The 23153-nt window shown below is 41.3% G+C and overlaps 1 protein-coding gene across 1 annotated transcript in view; it reads right to left on the bottom strand.

The window, feature by feature from the left end:
- LYPD6B (LY6/PLAUR domain containing 6B) overlaps positions 1 to 23153 on the bottom strand; it is a 169146-nt gene that overhangs the window by 69445 nt on the left and 76548 nt on the right. Inside the window, exon 2 of the mRNA XM_045868901.3 lies at positions 18715 to 18785. The gene's annotated coding sequence lies outside the window, so the exon portion shown is untranslated. The remainder of the gene's footprint in view (positions 1 to 18714; positions 18786 to 23153) is intronic.

Raw genomic sequence — 23153 nt, 5'->3', positions numbered from 1 at the left:
TGGCTTACGCAGAAAACCCAGAGAATTCGTCTCTTGACAATTCTCAGGTTGATTTCTCACTTTCTCATGTGAAATATAAAATAACCACTATGTGTCCATAAAGTAGCCTTTTTAAAAGTCCTATCTAAAGTGGAGATGGCGGGCGCCTGGGTGGCTCAGTCGGTTAAGCGACTGCCTTCGGCTCAGGTCATGATTCTGGAGTCCCGGGATCGAGTCCCGCATCGGGCTCCCTGCTCGGCAGGGAGTCTGCTTCGCCCTCTTACCCTCCCGCCTCTCATGCTCTCTCTCAAATAAATAAATAAAATCTTAAAAAAATAAATAAATAAAATGAAATCTTGGGCGCCTGGGTGGCTCAGTTGGTTAAGCGACTGCCTTCGGCTCAGGTCATGATCCTGGAGTCCCGGGATCGAGTCCCGCATCGGGCTCCCTGCTCTGCAGGGAGTCTGCTTCTCCCTCTGACCCTCCCCCCTCTCATGTGCTCTCTCTCAAATAAATAAATAAAATCTTGGGGGCGCCTGGGTGGCTCAGTTGGTTAAGCGACTGCCTTCGGCTCAGGTCATGATCCTGGAGTCCCAGGATCGAGTCCCACATCAGACTCCCTGCTCAGCTGGGGGTCTGCTTCTCCCTCTGACCCTCTTCCCTCTCATGCTCTCTGTCTCTCATTCTCTCTCTCTCAAATAAATAAAATTTTAAAATATATATATATATTTAAAAAAAATAAAATAAATAAAGTGGAGATGGCTCCAAGAAAGCTGTTAAATATTCTTCTGCAGCTGTTCACATCTTAGCATTTAATTAGTTATAATTGCAATTTTAAAAACAATTAAACTCCATGGGTGTTATTTACTGCATCTCATGATGATTCTGGTTTTTTTGCTCCTCAAAAGAGAATTGGATGGAGATATCTGGGTCTACAAACTATCAGGATTGAAAGGAGAAGTTTTTGTCACACACACTAATTTCTTTTGCCATTCTTTTGGGGTGAGAGTGGGGTGATTTGAGAAAACATTTTGCAATTTCAAAAGACAGATTTCTAAAACCTTCAAATGGGATATCTAAACCTTGGTGGTGTGTACTTGTGGGTTTCACTGATGTCCTCAGCACAGGAAGACAAAGAACAGCCATTTCCCACATAACACCTTGCCCTGATGAAAAACTCCATGGCATTTATGTTCCTAAAAACAAACTGGAGTGGAGGGGGGTGGGAGGGTTGGGGTGGCTGTGTGATGATGTTGGGGAGGGTATGTGCTATGGTGAGCGCTGTGAATTGTGTAAGACCGATGAATCACAGACCTGTACCCCTGAAACAAATAATACATTATATGTTAATTTAAAGAAAAAAAAAAAAACTGGAACCAAATTTTACATAACACTAGCCAAGAAGTTGGGAAGGAAAAATAAAGGGGCACTAAGGTATGTTAATGTGCTTGCTTTACCAGAAAGGAAGCTACCAATTAACTTAAACTAAATGGAAAATAAATGATTTTATGAATATTTAAAAAATATATTTAAAAAAATCCACAAATGTAATGTGGTATTCTAGATGGGCTCCTGAGACAGATAAAAGACATTAGGTAAAAACTAAGGAAATGTGTATAAATATGGACTTTAATTAATTATAATGTATCATCATTGGCTCATTAATTTTGATAAATGTACCACATTAACACAGGATGGTAATAATAGCAGGAAGGGGGTGTGGGGTGTATGGGAACTCTCTGTACTATCTTTTCAACTTTTCTATAAATCTAGAACTTAAGTAAAAAGTTTATTAATTTTGAAAAACAGGGGTAGTCCTTAAAGACTACAATTAAGATATGTAGCTTATACTCAATCAGGTAGAGAGGGAAAGGGTAAATATTTGAGAATTTTAGTCCAAGAAAATGCAGGAAATAAGAATACCAATAGGGGGTACAGATGAGTAAGCACAGTACACAGCAAATACAAAAGTGGCAAAAATAAGGACTGAATGCGAAGAATGTGGTATCTCTTATTTCCCTGATTAAATACTGGGCAGCTGTCCTCTGACTCCCCTCACACTCCTAACATTTTTCACTCTTAACCCAGGCAGCTTATTAGTGGTCTGTGATTAGGGCAACCAATTAAGAAATATTACCTGAGTCTCAGGTAGAAGATCCTTAGAAAATGCTATGGTGCCACATTCCCCAAAAAAGCAAGGATCTTCCTCAACTGTGCCTCCACACACCTAGCACAGGACCTGCAGACTGTAGGTGCTTCACATCTGGAGAGATTAGCCAGGCAATACCTTGGCTGGGCAATGAACTCCCCTGGGCGCTCTTAATGAAGACCAATGCCCAGAGACACACCAACAGATTCTAATTTAATTGGTCTTGGGTGGGGGCCAAAACATCAGCATTTTTTTTTAAAAAGCTCCCCAAGGAGGTTCTAACATGAAGCAGGGTTGAGTATATAGGGTAAGTCTCTAAGATGAACTAGAGCAGAGCTAGCCTCAGTATTAAGAAATCAGTTAACTTTTTATTACAACAGTACAGATGTGGGGATTTCAGATCATTACTCTTTCTTCTTCCTCCAGCAACTGAGAGGTCTGCTTGTGTTAAGGGTGTAAGGAGGGGACACAGGTGTCACATAAACCCCAAGGTCTACTGGATGGTCTGATAAGAAATGCTCCTTATGAATTCAGATAGTATTTTAAGTCCTCAAAGAGGAAGGATATATTTTTGGGGGAAAAAAACTTTTTTAAAAAGCAGTGACTCTCTCTCAACAACTGATAGAACAACTAGACAGAATATCAGCAAGGATATAGAGGAATAGGAAAGAACAACATCGGGGCGCCTGGGTGGCTCAGTCAGTTAAGTGTCTGCCTTCGGCTCAGGTCATGATCCCAGGGTCCTGGGATCGAGCCCCGCTTCGGGCTCTCTGTTCCATGGGAACCCTGCTTCTCTCTCTCCCCCTCCCCCTGCTTGTGTTCCCTCTCTCACTGTGTCTCTCTCTGTCAAATAAATAAATAAAATCTTAAAAAAAAAAAAAGAAAAGAACAACATCAACCAACAGAATCTAACAGACATTTATAGAACACTCCACCCCAAAACAGAACACCCACTCTTTTCAAATGCTCATGAAGCACAAACCAAGAGAGACCACATCACGGACTATAAAACAAACCTCTGCAAATTTATAAGACTTTCTGTCAGCCAGAGGGTGTTCTCCAACCACAATGAATCAGACTAGAAATCAGTAAGAGAAAGGTAACAGGAAAATCTCCAAATACTTGGGAACAGAGTAATACACTTTTAAATAACTCACTGGTCAAAGACAAGGCTTCAAGGAAATTTTAAAATATATTTAACTGAAAGAAAATGAAAATACAGTATATCAAAATACATAGAACAGTTAAAGCAGTGCAGAGAGGACAACTCGTAGCACTAAATAACAACTATTAGAAAAGAAAGGTCTCAAAGTACTCCAACCTCCCGCGTCAAGAATCTAGAAAAAGAGCAATATAAACCCAAAGCAAGCAGAAGGAAGGAAATAATAAACTGAGAGCAGAAATCACTCAGAGATCCATGGGGGAACATAAAGTGACCAAGAATTCAGGGATTGGAGCAATGCAGGCACAAACCAAGGAACACCAATGATTGCCAGAAAACCAGCAGAAACTAAGAACCAAGGAAAGACTCAGCACCCTCCCCCAGCCCCCAGGCTTCAGAGGGAGTGCGGCTCTGCTGACGCCCTGATTTCAGACTTCTAGTCTCCAGAACTGCAAGAGAATAAATTTCTAAGGTCTTGAACCACCCAGTTGGTGGCACTTTGCTATAGTAGCCTAGAAAACTAAATGAGCTTCTAATTAGGTGGGGGGGGGGGGAGGAAGAGAAAATCTGATTAATCCAACAAAAGGTAGGAACTATTTTTTAAGTAGCAAATGGGAAAAAAGGTTTTATAGAATACAAAACACAGAATAATATTCAAATATATCAGTAATTCAAAAATTATGGACATATTAAACTTATTTGTGAGAATACAAAAAGCTGAATGGCTTTACAAATCTGATTCATTTATGGTCTTCCAATAACATTTCTAGAATAACAGAGCAAAATCACAGAAACCAAATAAAAATGAAGAACATGAAAAAGATACACCAAAACCCCTGAAAAGAAAAAAGCTTGTGTACCAATGTTTTTTTTAACTATTTATTGATTATTTATTACTATTTATGAGCACACGCATGGGTAGAGGGACAGAGAGAGTGAATCCCAAGCAGACGTGGAGCCCAAGGTGGGGCTCAGCCCCAGAGCCCATGAAATCGTGACCTGAGCTGAAATCAGGGGGTTGGACGCTTAACTGACTAAGCCACCCAGGTGCCCCTGGTGTAGCAATATTAATATCAGAGACAAAAAGGAACAAATTCATGCTTATGACACACCAAGGAGAAATAACTACAGTGTTCCTAAACAACACAGCCTACAAAAATATCCAGTGAAAGCTGACAACTGTAAGGACAAATGGAAAAATGCACAGAGTGACAGATGTTCTCTTCGAAAGAATCTGATAAAGTATGCAGAAACACACTAGTAGGGTTACAGATCATGTGAACAAAGTAACTAGCAAGATGAATCTAAAAATGTGTTCCAAACCCTAATCCCAACAAACAGAACTCACGTTTTTTTTAAGCACTTGGGAACATTTATAAAATTATCCATGTACTAGGTTTCTAAGAAGTCTCAACAGATTTCAAAGAATCCTGGTCATACAGACAATAGCCCTCGGCAAAAACACACTATTGTTTATTTCTGATTTGAATTTCATTCTAAGAGACATGCAAATAATGTGGCCATACCTATCAAAATTTTAAATACACATTTCCCCTTTGCCCTCCAATCCATTCCTTGGAATTTTCCCCACAGATACATTTACAAATGTGCAAAGAGAAGAATGTGCAAGAGTTTTCATTGCCGTATTGGTCGTTATTGCAAAAGATACAAAAACCTTCATGTCCACCAATGCGGGAATGATTCAACTGTGGTCTTGTCAGAGAAGTGACTATTAAGAATGAGGCGACACTATGTTTATGATGTTTATGATATGGAAGAGCTCCAAGATCTGCAGGATGTGCAACAATGTATATATATGGTCACACTGTTGTTGTTCTTTTAAATAGAGGGGAAGGGCATTTGTTAGAAGGTGGAGGAGGGTCAGAAGAGCTCCAAGATCTGCAAGATGTGCAACAATGTATACGGTCACATTGTTGTTTTTTAAATAGAGAGGAAAGGCATTTGTTAGAAGGTGGAGGGGGGTCAGTAATATATCCTCCAGACTGAGAAGGCACTTTGAAAAAACCGAAGCAAGGCTCTTCCTTCCTTTTACACAGAGTTTTAATTCAGGGAACTTCACTGACAGGGCAATAGGGCAGGTGGGTGGACAAGCAGGCAGACGGACAATGGAAGCAGTAATATGCAGCCAATTCTCCACACCTTAACCCCCACCTTTCATGGAGCTAGGGGCACGGTGGGGAGGTCCTGGGTAGTTACCTCCAGTGGCACCATCTGCACGCCAGAGGGGAGAGCAAGGTGGAGGGTCAACGAGGGAGTTAGTGTTGTCAGCACTCCTACATTCGAGAAACACCCTGCTAACACAATGTACTCACAGTAGTTGCTTCCTTAAGTACTAGGAGACAGGGAAGCCTTATTTTCACTAAAAGATCATATCTGCATTTTTACCATGTTCGTATATTACTATTCAAATAGGCAGAAAGCTTTTAGTCCCATTATTCATTTAAAATACAGCATCTAAGTAAAATGAAGTCTCTAGTGATAAGCCTAATAAACTGCAGAAATTCCAGATTCCTTTGCACATTCCCTTCAAATTCCTTTTTTGATGAACTGTCAGGCTAACATGTCTGTGCAATTAAACCAGCGAACATGTTCAGCAAGCTTTCCAAGAGGTTCGTTATCTGACTGGTATACGTAAAGGTGCTCAGTCAAAAACTGCAAAGTCGAACCAGTACAAACAAATGGAAAACTGCTTCCTTTCATTGCAAACCAACTTGGCGAATTCTAGCTACCTCTCTGACCTCCCTCTCCTACCTATTCCAAAAGGACACATCAAGTACCTTCTGGCCTGCCTCCGGACCTTTGCATGTGCTATCCTGTTTCCTGGAATGATCCCATCCCCTCACACTCCCACCAGATAGTAACATGGCTTACTCCCTGGATTCACAGAGATCTCTGCTCCAATGTCACCTATTCGGAAAGGCCTCCCCTGACCAGCTGATCTAAAACAGTACTACCTTCCCAAACCCTCCCTATCTCTCTACCAGCTTTACTTCTTTTTTCCTCACTTATCACTACCTGACATGATTTCACTGCTTGTCTGTTTGCTTCCCACACTAGAAGATAAGCCCCATGAAACCAGGGTTGACTACTATCCAACAATACCTTGCAGCACACAGTAGGTACTAAAAAAAATCATGATTTAAATAAAATTTGCACATGCTAAGTCTATAGCACAGTTTTAGGTTTTAGCCAAACCTCATCTCACATAAATTTATTTTTTTTCCAACTGCAGCTTTTTCTCCTTTTACACCTAGCCAATGATCAAAAATAGGGTAAAGAGAAGACTTCTCTCTGGAGAAAGAACAGACTCAAGAACAGAGAAAGAACTTGTACCATGATGCTGGATTTTGTTGAAATCAACATTTATTTTCTTGGACATCTAACCATAAAAGTTAGGGGAAACCTTTTCATACAGTATGAGGAATAAAAACCCAATGCTACAGAAGTACCCTAAAAGAAAGACTGACTTTAAAGAAGTTTGAATCTAAGCTTATGGGAGGGACCTTGGCCCTCATGGCCCAGCAGGTGAATCCGATTTAGCTAAGTTCCTGAGAGTCAAGGATTCAGCTGCCTGTCCCCTGGAGGGACAGCACCATTCCCTATCAAATTCTGCTCTCTATTAGACTTCTCCCATTTACCTCCTCTGGGCTTCACTTATCAGAGAAAGGGCACTAATCTATGTCAGAATCCTAGGGACAGAAAGAAGTCTCTCCACGCTGCTGCTTTGGGACAGATCTGCTTTAAGGCACCCCCCACTCCTGTTTTGGTTTTTTAAGGGAGCCCCTTACCCTATCAAGCACTGAGTCACAATCTCATCCAGCACTCTGGTGTCCAAGCTCTGACCCAAAGAGAAGATGGTGTTAGCTCTATGACACTGAGCCAGATGTCCACCGTCCCCAGCCCTTCCCCACCACACCCTTGTAACCCACTAAATAGAGAATCCCACCAAATCCCACCACACCCATGTGGTTCTCTGAGGGCAGGTTATATACTTTTATGGATTAGCACACAATCTGGTACCACCCTCCTAAAATAGCTTCTGGAACCCAATTCCAGCCAAGAAAGTAACTGCCTACTATTAAAAGACCAAAACAAGTAAGAACTAGGTGAGCCTGCACCCCCCACCACCACCCCCACCCCCTCCCACAGGCTTCTCTAGTCTCTAGTCAGCCAGCTCTCAGCCTAACCTAATTCCTCCGCGAATCAATGTAAGACTTATATTTCTTCTCTTGTTTTTCACTGGAAAAGGAGAGGAGTTCCTAATTATTGCCCATCTTATATATCTTCAAATACTTGAGGGCTCCTTTCTGCCTTCTCTTCTCTAGAGTAAATGATCTCTCTTCTGTAAGTCCATGGCAATCATCCAATTTCCTTCACTGTCCCCTTGATCTTGAAAAAGTACAAGTTTGAATCACAGATAAAAATAGTTATATTGCTGCAAGTTCTCCTCCTCTAATATTTAAACCTGCCCAATTATTATACTTCTTGGCCTGTTATACTTTAAACAGAGCAGAGAATGAGAAAACAACTGCTTTTTCAAGTGTCTGCCGCCCCTGACCCTGGGTTACCTGGGCAGCGTATGCTTACAGCACTTACCTAAGATTATAAAGTACTCCAGTGACATTATTACAAGAGAGGGCAGGAACAGTGTCAGCCTAATGAGGCGGCAGATTACATCTGATGGTCTCCATCGGAAAATCAGCACAGGCCAGGCTGTGTGCTAATCAACTCACCAACAGCCCTTCACTCTGGGACAACGGTAGCCTTTGTCTACACCTGAGAGGAAAATGAGCTGCCTTCCTTCTAGTGCTAATAAGTTTGTGGAGAGGGGTTATGTTCCATGGGAAAAGCTGGGCTCTCCCGGCCAGGGCAAGAATCCAAAGCAAGGCCCAAGAAGGCAAGACATTCCTTCCCAAGTTGGAACTCGAACCACTTTGCTTGAAGGCGGACACTGTGTCCTTGAGCTCAGAATCACCAGCACTTCGATAGGGCTTGACATGTAAGAGGGGCTCCATGTCTATTTACTGAATAAAATGAACGAATGAGTGATTAAGATTTACATTTGGTGAACTTCCTGGTAACCAAAGCAAAATATTAATATACTGGTTCACACAGTTTTCGTGTGTGAATCAAAGAGAAGAAAACACTACGTCAGAAGATAAAGTACTGGTAACATTGTTTTGAAGAATGTTGAGCACAAGCTTCTGTGAGTTCTGTAAAAAGCCTCCGTTGAAAACCCATGAAAAAGGCCAACAAGAAGTCATTTCTACCTAGCAAATACTGTAAAGAGCACTATCTAGTGGTCACACATAGATTTTTCCCATCCACACTGCTTATGGGGCAAAGATCAAGGTCAGGCATCCTTAACAGCCAACAGGAACCCCTTATGGCATCTCACTCACTCACACTGGCTGGCTGGGCAGGGGACAAGAGAGCACAAGTTCCCAGGGGCAGATCATTCCCAGAGGGTTAAATTCGGTTTAGAAATGCATCCATGGTTTCTCAGAGAGCGGGCAGATTCCACTTGCTAATGACGTATAGTTAACTCTAGACCAATGACAAGAGACGGAGTCCATGTACTCAAACAGGGGGTGCAGAGAGTAACAAAGAACAGAAACTGGGCTTAAAAAAATAATTTCATTGAATAATACTATCCCACATCCTCTCTCACCCCAGGAGGGAAAAAGCCACTCTCTACTGCCCTAGATCCTAAGCAGGATAAATAGAAACTTAGATGAAGCACTAAGCCTTCCAAATTCTGGAATTTAATGATACTGCAAAAGAACAAAAAGTGAATGAACTGAATGAAAACAGCCTTTTGGAACATCCATCCAAATGAGATCTATGCTAGATTTTCAAAGATGAAAACTCTACGGTAAAAGTTATTTGAAACATGGGTTGCTGCCTTTGGAGTAAACGATCAGAGATCATTCCATGTAAGTTCAGGTGGGGAATTTCTGAAGTATGTCCACATTCAAGTGGAGATCAAAGAAGCCCAACTAAAAGAATTGTGGACTGACAACGACAGCGGTGGTGTGAGGAGTTCTTTTAAAAGGGCTACCTTGAAGATGAGGACTCAGACTTTGGAGGAACCAGGGTGATTGGCAATGGAAGCAATCACATGTGAAATTCCTTAGATAAAAATTGATTAACTTAAAAAAATACATACGTACATACATAAGAACGAAGAGCCTGAGAGCTCCGCATGTCCGCCAGGTTGAGGTGGGGCAGATCATCCCACACGCTGTTAAGAAAGAGGCAGTGTCACTGATACATTGTTTCGAACGCACCCAAAAGGGTAGTATCAGGATCTAAAATATGTATTCCTTTGACCCAGCAATTCCACTCCTAGGAATCGATTCTAATGAAAGGTATTTGTTTATAAAGCGCAAAGATGTACAGATTAAAGGACTCCGTTGTAGCATGTATCAGTATAGTTTATGGAAGAAAAAATGGAAACAATCTAAAAGTCTATTAACACAAAGTTGACTGACTACAGCCCGGCGTAAAGAACTATAATGATTCTTTCACTCCTGCATGCACAAGCGTTTATTGGGCAACTGTGATGCTGAGCTTGGTTGTGGGCACGTGAGTTACATTACCCAAAGTACAAAAAAAATCCCAGGTCTTGTTGGGTTTATGTTCTAGACGTAATGCTTTTAAATAAACGCTTTTAAGGGGAAATTCCCAAATGGCTACATATTTTTGAAATACATACATATACGTATCTGTAAGACATATATTTTTGTGTACAGAGAATGTTAGATGTGCCCTTAAATGTAGCCCCCTTGCAATAGCTCTCAAGCCCCTGTGGGCTCAGAACAAATGGGAAGCCACGGGAGCACTTTTAAAATTAAAAAATAACACCAAGCTTGAGCTTGGAACACACTAAGTAGGTTTGATACTGGCTTTGAGAAAGTAGACACTAACTGAATGATCTGAATGATTTACTTAGCCTCGTTAATGCAGTTTCCCCTTCTTCGACTCACAGAATTATCGTAAGAGTTCAGAGGAAAAGAAAAATGTCTCACACTCTTCACGGGATGCCTGGAAAATAGTAGATGCTCAATAAAGATCTTTCCCGCCTGTTCTCCTCAGAATGCCTTGGGATTCAGAACACTTCACCACTCAATGTCTTCCCTCCTAGGTGATGATCCAACTTACAAGAAAAAACATTTCAGTAAATATTGTTGCTGGATCAAAGAATTTTTCAAGTATCTCTCCTCTCTTTCCCACCCACACAAAAAGCAATCAATCTTCTTTCCCTTTGCAACTACATCTTCACTCTTCTCAGCATAATTCTCTCTTCACAAAAGCGACTGGTTTAAAAAAAAATTTTTTAATTGAGCACTTATCCATTAGCTGATTCTCACCTGTATTCTGCTGTCCATGTTTGTCTCCATGAAACAGTCCTTTCCTCACAAAGCCCAAGAGATCAGCAAGTGCTATTTGTCTGAGGCAACTGGAAGACTCCACCTGCCAGGGCAGGCTGCAAGTCCTAAATTGACTACAGTGACCTCACAACTTGCTTCTACTGGAGGTTTTCCCTTAGTTCACACACTCTGCTTAATGCCCCAGCCTGCAAGCCCAATAGATCTTTCTTAGAGTATCTATTAGATAGCTGCAATCATGAAAATAAAATCCAGTGGCATAAAGGAAGCTCTCTTGTGGGCCCACTGCCACCTGGGAAATGGATATTCTAGCAGGGAATCTGCTAAGAAGCTAATCAAGACCTAGAGTCTGCAGGTGCCAGAATTAGCCTCCAGCGGCAAGCTCTACCAAAAGCCACATGAATTCCTTCATTGAGTCCAGGACCAGAGTAGCTTTTGGAGTATTGAAAATAACATTTCTTGTAACTCGCTACCTCTATACCATGTTTCATCAGATAAGTATTTTCAGGAACGTAGCACCAAGACAAGAATTGTATCTTCTGAATACAATTCAGAATTACTTCAGAATTCTGAAGTAATGCTCGGTTTAATCTTCTAGGCCTATGAGAACTGTGTAATCCATTTATTTTTCTTTTTGCTTTGGTTACCAGGAAGTTCAGAACCAGATATAGATCTTCACTCATTCACTCATTCATTTATTCAATAAACATATAGAGAACCCCATCACGTATCAAGTATCACACAAAGTGCTGGCAATTCTGAGCTCAAGGACATAGTCCATTTTCCAGAAAGCCTTGGACAGATACTGAATTAACAAGTGGCCATAACTATGACTGAGATACAGAGAGTATAGTCAGAGCTCAGAGGAACCGCATGCCATGCCGCCTGTTGGCAGGAATGGGGGCAGGGGGTTGGAAGATGGCAAGGAAAAAGAAATCAAGAAAGGTACCCCTTAAAAATGACATATTAGCTCTGCTCTTGGTAAATTAGCTCTCATTTGATTTCTGATGTTTCTGGATTCTTTTAAAAATGTTTTAAACTTTCATAGAAATAGATTGAAAAATACATATTCATTCATTCATAAGCATGTTTAAATATACACACTGAACAATATCCTTTTAACCTAGAGGAACCCTCAATATTTACAAAATACAGCTTCTAGTGGGGTATTACAAGGGACCCTGGGAAAAATCAGATGTAACTAGGAGTAATCTGCTTTGAAGAGTTGATTCTTGAATATCCTGTGAATATTTTCCAGGATTCCAAAATAACTTTGGTTTAAAAATATGAAGGTATCTTATTAATTTATCATATTCCTAACTTTGTTGGCTTCACTATTGTTGACTCCAGTACGCCAACCTCAAAGATCTTGATTTGATAGCTCTGGACTGGTCGACAGTGATTGACAACACGGATTAACTATATGGTTTCTAGATGGACCCTGGCTTACTTCCAGATTTGGCTAATGTTAAACCAACACATTCCTTTGCCTCCCCCGATAGCAACATATTCCTTTTCCACGGCATACACTGTGAGAGAATGGGGTCGCTGGCACAATTTCAAGTTATATCATTGATTCAAATCTATCCCCAAGCAAACCTGCTTTTATTTCAGAGGAACACTCTCTAGTGATCTGAATTGCAGGGGCAGTAAAACAATTGTACATTTATGTAGCATTCCCAGCCCCAGAAGAATAGTTTTCTAGGCCTGCAAATACCTAAGAAGCAATAAAGAGTTTTGTGGGTTGGAGGAGTCTCCTTTTTGTCGGTTTTGTTTTTTTTTTTTTTAATCAGAATTCCATGTAATAGAAAGATGATGAATTCGGTGCTTAACAACAACTGCTCTAATAAAGTATATTATATGCGTAATTCTCACTTAAGAGTAACTACTGCATAAACCTATGGTAAAAGTGGTAATATTCAGCTTATCTATCAGAAGCAGCAAGAAAAATAAGTTGTGCCTTCAGGGAAGAGCTGCGGGGAGATGCCGACTGACTACTTCCTTGGGTTTCCTCTGCCCAGAACATTCTCCAACTGGTATCCACAGGGTTTCCTCCCTCCCTTCCTTCAGCTCTCTGCTCAACTGTCCCGTTATCAGAAAGGTCTTTCTTGACCATATTTCTTTAAAAGCAATGCTTGCATTCCCTAACCCCCTTCTCTACTTGCTTGTTGCTTTTCTTGTTTTTTTTCTTTTCCATGTATTTGTTTGTGCATAGCACTTACTACCACCAGAAACAGGTTCATTTTCCCTCTTCCATGAGTCTAACATATGCCCAGAGAGCAGAGGCTGGGTTTTGCTTGATATTGTATCTCCAACACACCTGGCACCAAGTAAGCATTCAATAAATACTTGATGAATGAATGATTTTTTTTTTAACTCTTTCCACTCACTCACATTCCATCCAAGCATCTCAACAGCGAAACCAAGGCAGAGAGAAGGTAGAAATTTTCCCAACATCCTCTTCTCTCTTATTCTAGCAAAGAAGAGCACTCTACGAAAAAGTCAAAGCTGATCCAAACAAATGCCCCAAGAATCTGTTAGTCCTGGCGCAATACATCTAGAACTGTACGTTACAGAGCAACAATTGAATGTATTTTGATTTAGTGGCTCTGACACTCTTGAAAGGTGCCCACTTTGCGTGGTTCCCAAACATGTTCTCCAAGAGTTTCTCCATAAAAGGAGAAATCAAACACTCTGTCAAGTTATCACCTTAAAATGAGACCAATGTAACTAACTATATTGACTCCCCGTCCAGCATCTAAGTTAAAGGGGCGGGGAAAGGTACTAAGACCAGTGATTACCAAGGACACGGTGCATGCATGAACTTCATTAAATGGACCACACAGCTCCAGTTTACAAAGGCTACTTTGCACTTCAGAATCTCTCCAACCAACAACATCACCTTCCTGAATATGAGTCTATAAGACCCTGTAAGTCTTAAGTGTAGCTAAGAGGAAGAAACCCAGATACACCAAGAAATGAGAGGCTGTGAATCACTTAAATCACATGAGATCTAGAACCTACTAAAAACAGAACCATGAAATAGAACTAAATAAGCAATGAAGTGTCTGATCCATAACTGCTTTTGGTTCTGTTGCTACAAGAGCACATATCAGAGAAAAAATTTTAAGAATGAGCAAATAAGTAAAAGCTTCAGTCCACAGAAGCTAAGGGGCTCTGGGCAGACCATAATTCTAAGTCTCAGTATTCTGTCTTGACGTTTGCTACCAAAGTGTTCTACTAAACTGCCTGCCAAGGAGCAATGAAGCAGAGCCCTAGTAATTCTCTCAGCAAGCTACTGAGATTGGAAGGCTAATTTAATGGGGCAGGGCCAAGTGCACTTAACAAACTGCACATCTGTAAGATGGAAATACGTTGTCCTCGTCTTTAGCAGTAACTCTCACTAAGTAGCTCTCAAGGAGTTTTGAAGCCTTTCTCCTTCTCGGTGTGTAGCTGCCAATGAGTGTACTTCCTTCTGCAGAAAAGAGGCTGCCAAAATGGGGGGCTGTACCCTAGGCCCACTGGAGCTGCTGTGAATTGAAAATTTTGAGCTGCATCTGATCCCGTCCCTGAAGAACACATGCAATCTTGTTCTCCATGTTAGTAACCTATATACCTTTTCTAAGTCCCTTTCACCTTGCCCAAACGGAAATCAAATCATGGAATCACATGGAAGGGGAGTGCATTTCCACGTCAAGCTTTTGGGTGTAAGCCAGGCCACCTGGGCGGCCCCGAGAAATCTGCTTCTATCTGCTGTGCATGGGGAGAGTCCAGCCCAACCCTGAAAAAAAGGAGTTTTCAAGACCTCAAAAAGATGAACTCCATTTTAAGCATGGCTATTCTTTTGATGTAAGGAATCAGACTCTTGTCTGCCCAGCTTTATATGATTCTATGCAACATGGCTCTGACTTGCCCAGGATTACATTTCTAAAAAAGGGAGCATAACTGTATGGACAGCACGCACGACACACGGCTTTGCTCAGCCACTCACTGCAGCTCTGGGCACATCACTTCTCCTTTCTTGGTCTCCATTTTCCCAGCTCTAAGGCAAAAATAATAAGACCAAATTATATCTGAGACTGCTGTCTACCTTCAGATCCTCCGGTTTTCTGGGGTTTTCTGGGATGTCTCTCTCTTTGAAAGTAGTATTTTCATCATCCATTCTTTCTGGCCTTTCTGGTTAGCCCTTATTCATCCCCAGAGACTTTACTAGTCAGATGTCCTTTGCCTTATGCTGGAGAATATTCTGTATGACTCTTCAAGTCACATAAGAGGCTAAGACACACGTGTACTTTCTTTGGGGAGCCTGCAGAGAGGCCCTTCCTAACCCTGGGCTCATAAACTCGTATACAGAAGACTTGCAGCCTTTAAGTAATTAGTGACCTTCCCAGAATGCTTTTCTCTTCTCTCCCTTCTCTTCAGTTTTCCTCATATTTTCTCAATCTTTTTCTTTTTTTCCTCCTTTCTCATCTTTTCTCTCTTGGTCCTGCCAGCACAACTAAAGGGGTTATTTAGTCCCACTGGTAACCCGTAGGAAACTAAGAAATCGCTGCTTATCTTCAACGAACAGAACCACGAGATTAGGACTGGAAGCTATTTGAAGCACATTCATGTTGACAACACTAAGAAAGCGGAAAACCCCGAAGACTCCACCCCAAGACTGCCAGGACTCAGACAGGAATTCAGTCAAGTGGCAGGATACAAAATCAATGCCCAGAAGTCAGTGGCATTCCTATACACCAACAACAAGACAGAAGAAAGAGAAATTACGGAGTTGATCCCATTTACAACTGCACCCAAAACCATACGATACCTAGGCATAAATCTAACCAAAGAGGCAAAGAATCTGTACTCAGAAAACCTAAAATACTCATGAAAGAAATTGAGGAAGACACAAAGAAATGGAAAAGCGTTCCATGTTCATGGATTGGAAGAACAAATATTGTGAAGATGTCAATGCTACCAAGAGCAATCTACACATTTAATGCAATCCCTATCAAAATACCATCAACTTGGGCGCCTGGGTGGCTCAGTTGGTTAAGCGACTGCCTTCGGCTCAGGTCATGATCCCGGGGTCCTGGGATGGAGCCCCGCATCAGGCTCCCTGCTCTGCGGGGAGCCTGCTTCTCCCTCTCCCACTCCCCCTGCTTGTGTTCCCTCTCTCGCTGTGTCTCTCTCTGTCAAATAAATAAATAAAATCTTTTAAAAAAAAAATACCATCAACTTTTTTCAAAGAAATGGAACAAATAATCCTAAAATTTGTATGGAACCAGAAAAGACCCCAAATAGCCAGAGGAATGTTGAAAAAGAAAAGCAAAGCCGGCGGCATCACAATTCCGGACTTCAAGCTCTATTACAAAGGTGTCATCATCAAGACAGCATGGTACTGGCACAAAAACAGACACATAGATCAATGGAACAGAATAGAGAGCCCAGAAATGGACCCTCAACTCTATGGTCAACTCATCTTTGACAAAGCAGAAAAGAATGTCCAATGGAAAAAAGACAGTCTCTTCAACAAATGGTGTTGGGAAAATTGGACAGCCACATGCAGAAGAATGAAGCTGGACCATTTCCTTACACCACACACAAAAATAGACTCCAAATGGTTGAAAGACCTCAATGTGAGACAGGAGTCCATCAAAATCCTAAAGGAGAACACAGTCAGCAACCTCTTCGACCTCAGCCGCAGCAACTTCTTCCTAGAAACATCACCAAAGGCAAGGGAAGCAAGGGCAAAAATGAACTATTGGGACTTCATCAAGATAAAAAGCTTTTGCAAAGCAAAGGAAACAGTCAACAAAACCAAAAGACAACCAACAGAATGGGAGAAGATATTTGCAAATGACATATCAGATAAAGTATCCAAAATCTATAAAGAACTTATCAAACTCAACACCCAAAGAACAAAGAATCCAATCAAGAAATGGGCAGAAGACATGAACAGACATTTTTCCAAAGAAGACATCCAAATGGCCAACAGACACATGAAAAAGTGCTCAATATCGCTTGGCATCAGGGAAATCCAAATCAAAACCTCAATGAGATACCACCTCACACGCCAGTCAGAATGGCTAAATTAACAAGTCAGGAAATGACAGATGTTGGTGGGGATGCGGATAAAGGGGAACCCTCCTACACTGTTAGTGGGAATGCAAGCTGGTGCAGCCACTCTGGAAAACAGTATGGAGGTTCCTCAAACAGTTGAAAATAGAGCTATCATATGATCCAGCAATTGCACTACTGGGTATTTACGCCAAAGATACAAAAGTAGGGATCCGAAAGGGTACGTGCACCCCGATGTTTATAGCAGCAATGTCCACAATAGCCAAACTGTGGAAAGAGCCAAGATGTCCATCGACAGATGAATGGATAAAGAAGATGTGGTATATATATACAATAGAATATTATGCAGCCATCAAAAGGAATGGGATCTTGCCATTTGCAACGACGTGGATGGAACTGGAGGGTATTATGCTGAGCGAAATAAGTCAAACAGAGAAAGACATGTATCATATGACCTCACTGATATGAGGAATTCTTAATCTCAGGAAACAAACTGGGGGTTGCTGGAGTGGTGGGGGGTGGGAGGGATGGGGTGGCTGGGTGATAGACACTGGGGAGGGTATGTGCTCTGGTAAGCGCTGTGAATTGTGCAAGACTGTTGAATCTCAGATCTGTACCTCTGAAACGAATAATGCAATATATGTTAAGGAAAAAAAAAAAAGAAGAAGATAGCAGGAGGGGAAAAATGAAGGAGGGGAAATCGGAGGGGTAGACGAACCATGAGAGACAATGGACTCTGAGAAACAAACTGAGGGTTCTAGAGGGGAGGGGGGTGGGAGGATGGGTCAGCCTGGTGAGGGGAATTGAGGAGGGCATGTTCTGCATGGAGCACTGGGTGTTATGCACAAACAATGAATCATGGAACACTATATCTAAAACTAATGATGTAATGTATGGGGATTAACATAACAATAAAAAAATTTTTAAAAAAATGAAAAGGCAATCCACAGAATGGGAGAATTTATTTATAAATCTTGTATCTGCTTAGGACTTGTATCTAGAATACTTAAAGAACTCTTGCAACTCAATAATAAGACAACCCAATTTTTTTAAATGGGCAAAGGATCTGAATAAAACATTTGTTCAAAGAAGATGTGTAAATGGCCAGTTAAGTGCCTGAAATGATGCTGATCATTAATTATGCAAATAAACATAAGAAGATACCAATTAGCATTACTGTGATAAATAAGGTAATAACAGGTGCTGTTCACAATGTGGAGAAACTGGAACCTTCATACACTCCAAGCTGGAATGTGAAATGGTGCAGCCACTCTGGAAAACAGGCAGTTCATCAGAATGTTAAACATAGTGTTACCATGTGATCCAGCAATTAGAATTGAAACGTATGTCCACCCAAAAACTTGATCATGAACTTTCATAATAGCCTAGAAGTGGGAACAATCTGGGGTGCCTGGGTGGCTCAGTCAGTAAAGCATCCAGCTCTTGGTTTTGGCCCAAGTCATGATCTCATAGGGTGTGGGATGGAGCCCTGAAACAAGATCTGCACTCAGCAAGGAGTCTGCTTGAAGATTCTCTCCCTCTGCCCCTCCCCTCGCTTAAGTGCTCTCTCTCAAATAAATAAATCTTAAAAAAATAAAAAATAAAAATAAAAGTGGAAACAAAAAAAAAGAAAGCTGTAACATAAAAGCATAGGAGATGAAATGAATTCATGATTGCAAATGGAGATCAACAACTACCTTCATGTTGAAACACTCTAAGACACTGCTTTGTGTCAAAAGTTCTTTGATAAAAACTCAATGCTTAGAGTAAGATACGGAAACCACAGTATTTAACCAATGTGCAAGCAGCATAATCCCAGAGATTAATGAAACTCCAGATCACAACTGTTTCATATATTTTTGCTAAGCGGGAGTGGCTCGTGTGGTGAGGATTTGTAGTTCAATCAAATTATCTTCTCTACATCCACTTGTGAACATAATACTCACAACATCCATGTGATTAACCAAAGCAGCCTAGTCCAGGAGGGTTGCCAACAGCAGACAGCAATGTGGCATATCTAAACAAATGAACATGGAAAGGTATCATTATAACTGAAGTTGCAGACATTTAGGATATAAGTTTTTTTAAAGTAAGTAGGAAACTTTAGACAGGGGAGGAGTCTTAAGGAGGTCCTTAGGCTCAATAACCTTTCCCAGCCACACACCAGGTGCAAGAAGGACTCAGACTTCATACAGCATCCTCTTGTCCCCAAGTAGAAAGATCTGGTGGGATGCAGATGAAGTGAGTACAAATTTTAAGTAGTGGAAGGAATAGGGAGGAAGAACACAGTGGATGCTCCTCTCCCCAGTCATGGAGAATCGCTTCATCTGGCCCTGCTATAACTCAATGGGACCAGGCCCCCTTCCTCTTTCAGAGGCACAAACCTTTGGTTCCCCGGCAAGCACCCTGAACTGTGTCTCCAGGTGTAAAACAGAATTTGCCAAGTGCCTAAGATGGATGACTAACTCCTGTCCCTCCTTGATCAATCACTTAGACATTGTCTGCCTAAATAAACTCCTATGGAATGACTATAGGACACAAGCCAAACCACTCTGATGTCCAAATTAAATACCTGACTTTTCCCCCTTCCCCTCCCCTTCAAAAAGCATTTAACTTTTTTCCCCTAGAACAATAGGGAAATACATCTGGAAACTTGCCATTTGGCAGCAGGGGCTGGAGGACAGATCAACAGAGCAACACAAACTACATCCTGAGCAAGAGCCTAAGCTCCTGGCTGTGTCTGGGGGTCAATCCAAAGCAGAGAAAGGCAAGGCTTAAGGTGTGAAGGGAGAAGAGTTGCTGCTTGAAGTCCTGTTCCAACAGACCTCTCAAGGGCATCCAGCGAAGAAGAGTATGCATTTACTATATTCGAGCACAAAGCCAAGAGCACCCAGGCTCCTGGACCAAAAGTGAGGACCTGGATGGAGCAGAAGTATAAATCTGGGGGACTAAGAAGAAACGAAAACAGAGAGCCACTTTTTTTTTTTTTCCACAAAAGGAAGAACAGTACCAAGAAGGACTGAGACCATGACAAAAGAAAGATGAGACAATGTTTCTGTTCAGCATGCTAGCCCTCCATGTCAGGTACCTGTCTCTATGCCTCCTTCTCCCTCCTTCCCTGCTGCCAAGTCCTGAGCTGACATCCACTCAAGAGTCAGTACACAGAGCTCCTACTAGCACCAGGCATAGAGTTAGAAATGAAGGACACATGGAACCACAAAAGACCCTGAATAGCCAAAGCAATCCTGAAAAAGAAAAGCAGAGCTGGAGTCATCACAATTCCAGACCTGAAGCTCTATTACAAAGCTCTAGTCATCAAGACAGTACTGGCACAAAGACACATGCATCAACGGAACAGAATAGAGAGCCCAGAAATAGACCCACAACTCTATGGTCAACTAATCTTTGACAAAGCAGGAAAGAATGTCCAGTGGAAGAAGGACAATCTCTTCAACAAATGGTGCTGAGAAAATTGGACAGCCACATGCAGAAGAATGAAACTGGACCATTCTCTTACACCATACACAAAGATAAACTCAAAATGGATGAAAGACCTAAATGTGGGACAGGAAACAATCAAAATCCTAGAGGAGAACACAGGCAGCAACGTCTTTGACCTCAGCTACAGCAACTTCTTACTAGACGTGGTGAGGCGAGGGAAACAAAAGCAAACATGAACTATTGGGACTTCATCAAGATAAAAAGCTTCTGCACAACAAAGGAAACAGCAAAACTAAAAAGCAGCCTACAGAATGTGAGAAGATATTTGCAAGTGACATATCTGATAAAGAGTTAGTATCCAAAATCCATAAAGAACTTAGCAAACTCACCATCCAAAAAACAAATCCAGTCAAGAAATGGGCAAGAAGACACGAAGAGACATTTCTCCAAAGAGGACATCCAGATGGCTAACAGGCACATGAAAAGAGGCTCAACATTACTCATCATCAGGGAAATACAAATCAAAACCATGATGAGATGCCACCTCACACCTGTCAGAATGGCTAAAATGAACAACACAGGAAACAACAGATGTTGGTGAGGATGTGGAGAAAGGGGAGCCCTCTTACACTATTGGTGGGAACGCAAACTGGTGCAGCCACTCTGGAAAATAGTACAGAGCTTCCTCAAAAAGTTAAAAATAGAACTACCCTATGACCCAGCAATTGCCTATTAGCTATTTGCCCAAAGGATACAAAAACGCAGATTCAAAAGAGTACATGCACCCCAAGGTTTACAGCAACATTATCAGTAACAGTCACACTAAGGAAAGAGCCCAAGTGTCCATAGTGTCCATCGACTGATGAATGGATAATGATATGGTATATACACACAGAGAAATATTACTCAGCCATCAAAAAGAATGAAATCTTGCCTTTTGCAATGACATGGATGGAGCTAGAGTATATTATGCTAAGGAAATCAGTCAAAGAAAGACAAATACCCTATGATTTCACTCATGTGGAATTCAGGAAACAAAACAGATGAACATACAGGAAGGGAAGAAGGGGGAAAAAAGAGCAAGAGAGGGAAGCAAACCATAAAAGAACAAACTGAGGGTTGCTGGAGCTGGTGGGTGGGCGATGGCTAAATGGGTGATGGGTATTAAGAAGGGCCCTTGTGATGATGAGCTCTGGGTGTTATATGTAAGTGATGAATCACTGAATTCTACTCCTGAAACCAGTATTACACGACATGTTAACTAACTAGAATTTAAATAAAAATTTAAAAGGAAAAAAAAAAACCAATGAAGGACACAGAAGAATTCTATGGGTTCTCTGCTCTTAAGATACAAAGTCCAACAAAAAAGCTGGATAAAGCCCACGGGAGTCTCCTCTATTTCAACATGAGCACCACCAGCTGTGCATGCTGCCAACATCACAGGAAAGACCTGTGGCCCTGTCAAGCCCTCAGCATACCCCTTTCCTCCTTTCGAGGGTATCTTCCCCTCCCCAGTAGATATCCTTGCTATTACACAACTGGATTTGCTTTCCCTTGACTCAAAGATTATCTCCAGTTGAAAATCAGGAGGAAGACACTCATGAAACTTCTTAGTGATTTATACTTCTGTATGAAGGAGTTAATTGCACCCATACCAAAGGGATGATTTTTAGATGGAGAATTTGAGGGTATGCAGAGAGCAGCCCAGGCCTGGCACCAGTCCTAATTCCTTCAGGCCACGCTCTTAAGAACTATCCCGCTTGCTATATTTTATATGTTCTCAAGCTTGGGAAATCATTAACGCTCTAAGTAATTCCACATGTAAAAATTCTTATATTTGTTTCCTTATGAGGGTCTTAGAAGTCTAGAGGAGATGGCTTTTTTAGAACCTTCCTAAACATACAGATTTGGGTCATTCTTGCCGGACACGTCCCCAGTAGATAGCCAGCAGAGGACCTCCTTGTGTTTGAAGAACAACCCCATATGCAGAGTTTTAGAAAGCATGCAATAAACCCCAAGATTGTTATTCACCCACTCAGCATGACATTTCAATCAATCAGGAATTATCATTTTTCATCAGAAAAGAGATGAGATCCCCCTGGTGAGTTCTCCCTTCCTCTCATTTGTTAGGTTAAGGTAGGTGGCCTATGTAACTCTATTCAGATTTTCTTCTGGAGTACAATCAAAAGGATCAGAACACTACGCAAGATTAAAAATAGAGCCATCTCTCAAGAGAAAATAAAAGGCAGGTGTTATGTTCTTCCTTGGCATGTCCTTAAGCATCTGAGCAATGAACAGATACATAACCTTTTACACCCCATCTTGTTGCTATTTTGTCAATACAAATGGCTCTGTAATTGCCTTGAGAAATTCTGACTTGTTTTGAAATGTTATTTTTAAAGAGAAAAAATTTAGGACATGTTTCACATTCAAAGATCCTATTACTACTGTTCACTGAGAACATGGAGTACCTTACACATTCCTTCAAAGGTCTCTATCCAGATGAGGCAAAACCGCTGAGTATTACCTTAACACCAAATAAAACACAGTTCTATCTCCACTTTCCATCCTTGTGAGACTCATGTAATCATAGCAGCTGCTCATCAATAATATGAAGGGAGATGCAGTACCCTTGATTAGAACCAGAACAAGGAATCAGTTTCCAGAAAATTTCCCTAAAGTCCATGATTGGGATCTATAACTTAAACGAAACAACTTGCTCTATTTAGACTGGCCTCCCAGGAGATTTCAAATGCTATCTGAAGGTATAATTTTTGTGTCTGCATTCAATAAAATCTTGCAGGGGAAAAAAAAAAAAGGAAAAAAAAACCCTACATGCCATATCCAAATCTCTGAAAAGCCAGCTGGAAAAATGTAATTCAATTCCAGAAAAATTTATCAAATGGTAGGTGTAGCCAGGTATAAGAAGAAAAATGAGACACAA

Source organism: Mirounga angustirostris, unplaced genomic scaffold (genome assembly GCF_029215605.1).
Source record: "Mirounga angustirostris isolate CCGP_5_RB_7025 unplaced genomic scaffold, mMirAng1.0.hap1 SCAF_3, whole genome shotgun sequence".
NCBI classification, from domain to species: Eukaryota; Metazoa; Chordata; class Mammalia; order Carnivora; family Phocidae; genus Mirounga; species Mirounga angustirostris.
This window is presented reverse-complemented; position numbering and strand designations above follow the sequence as displayed.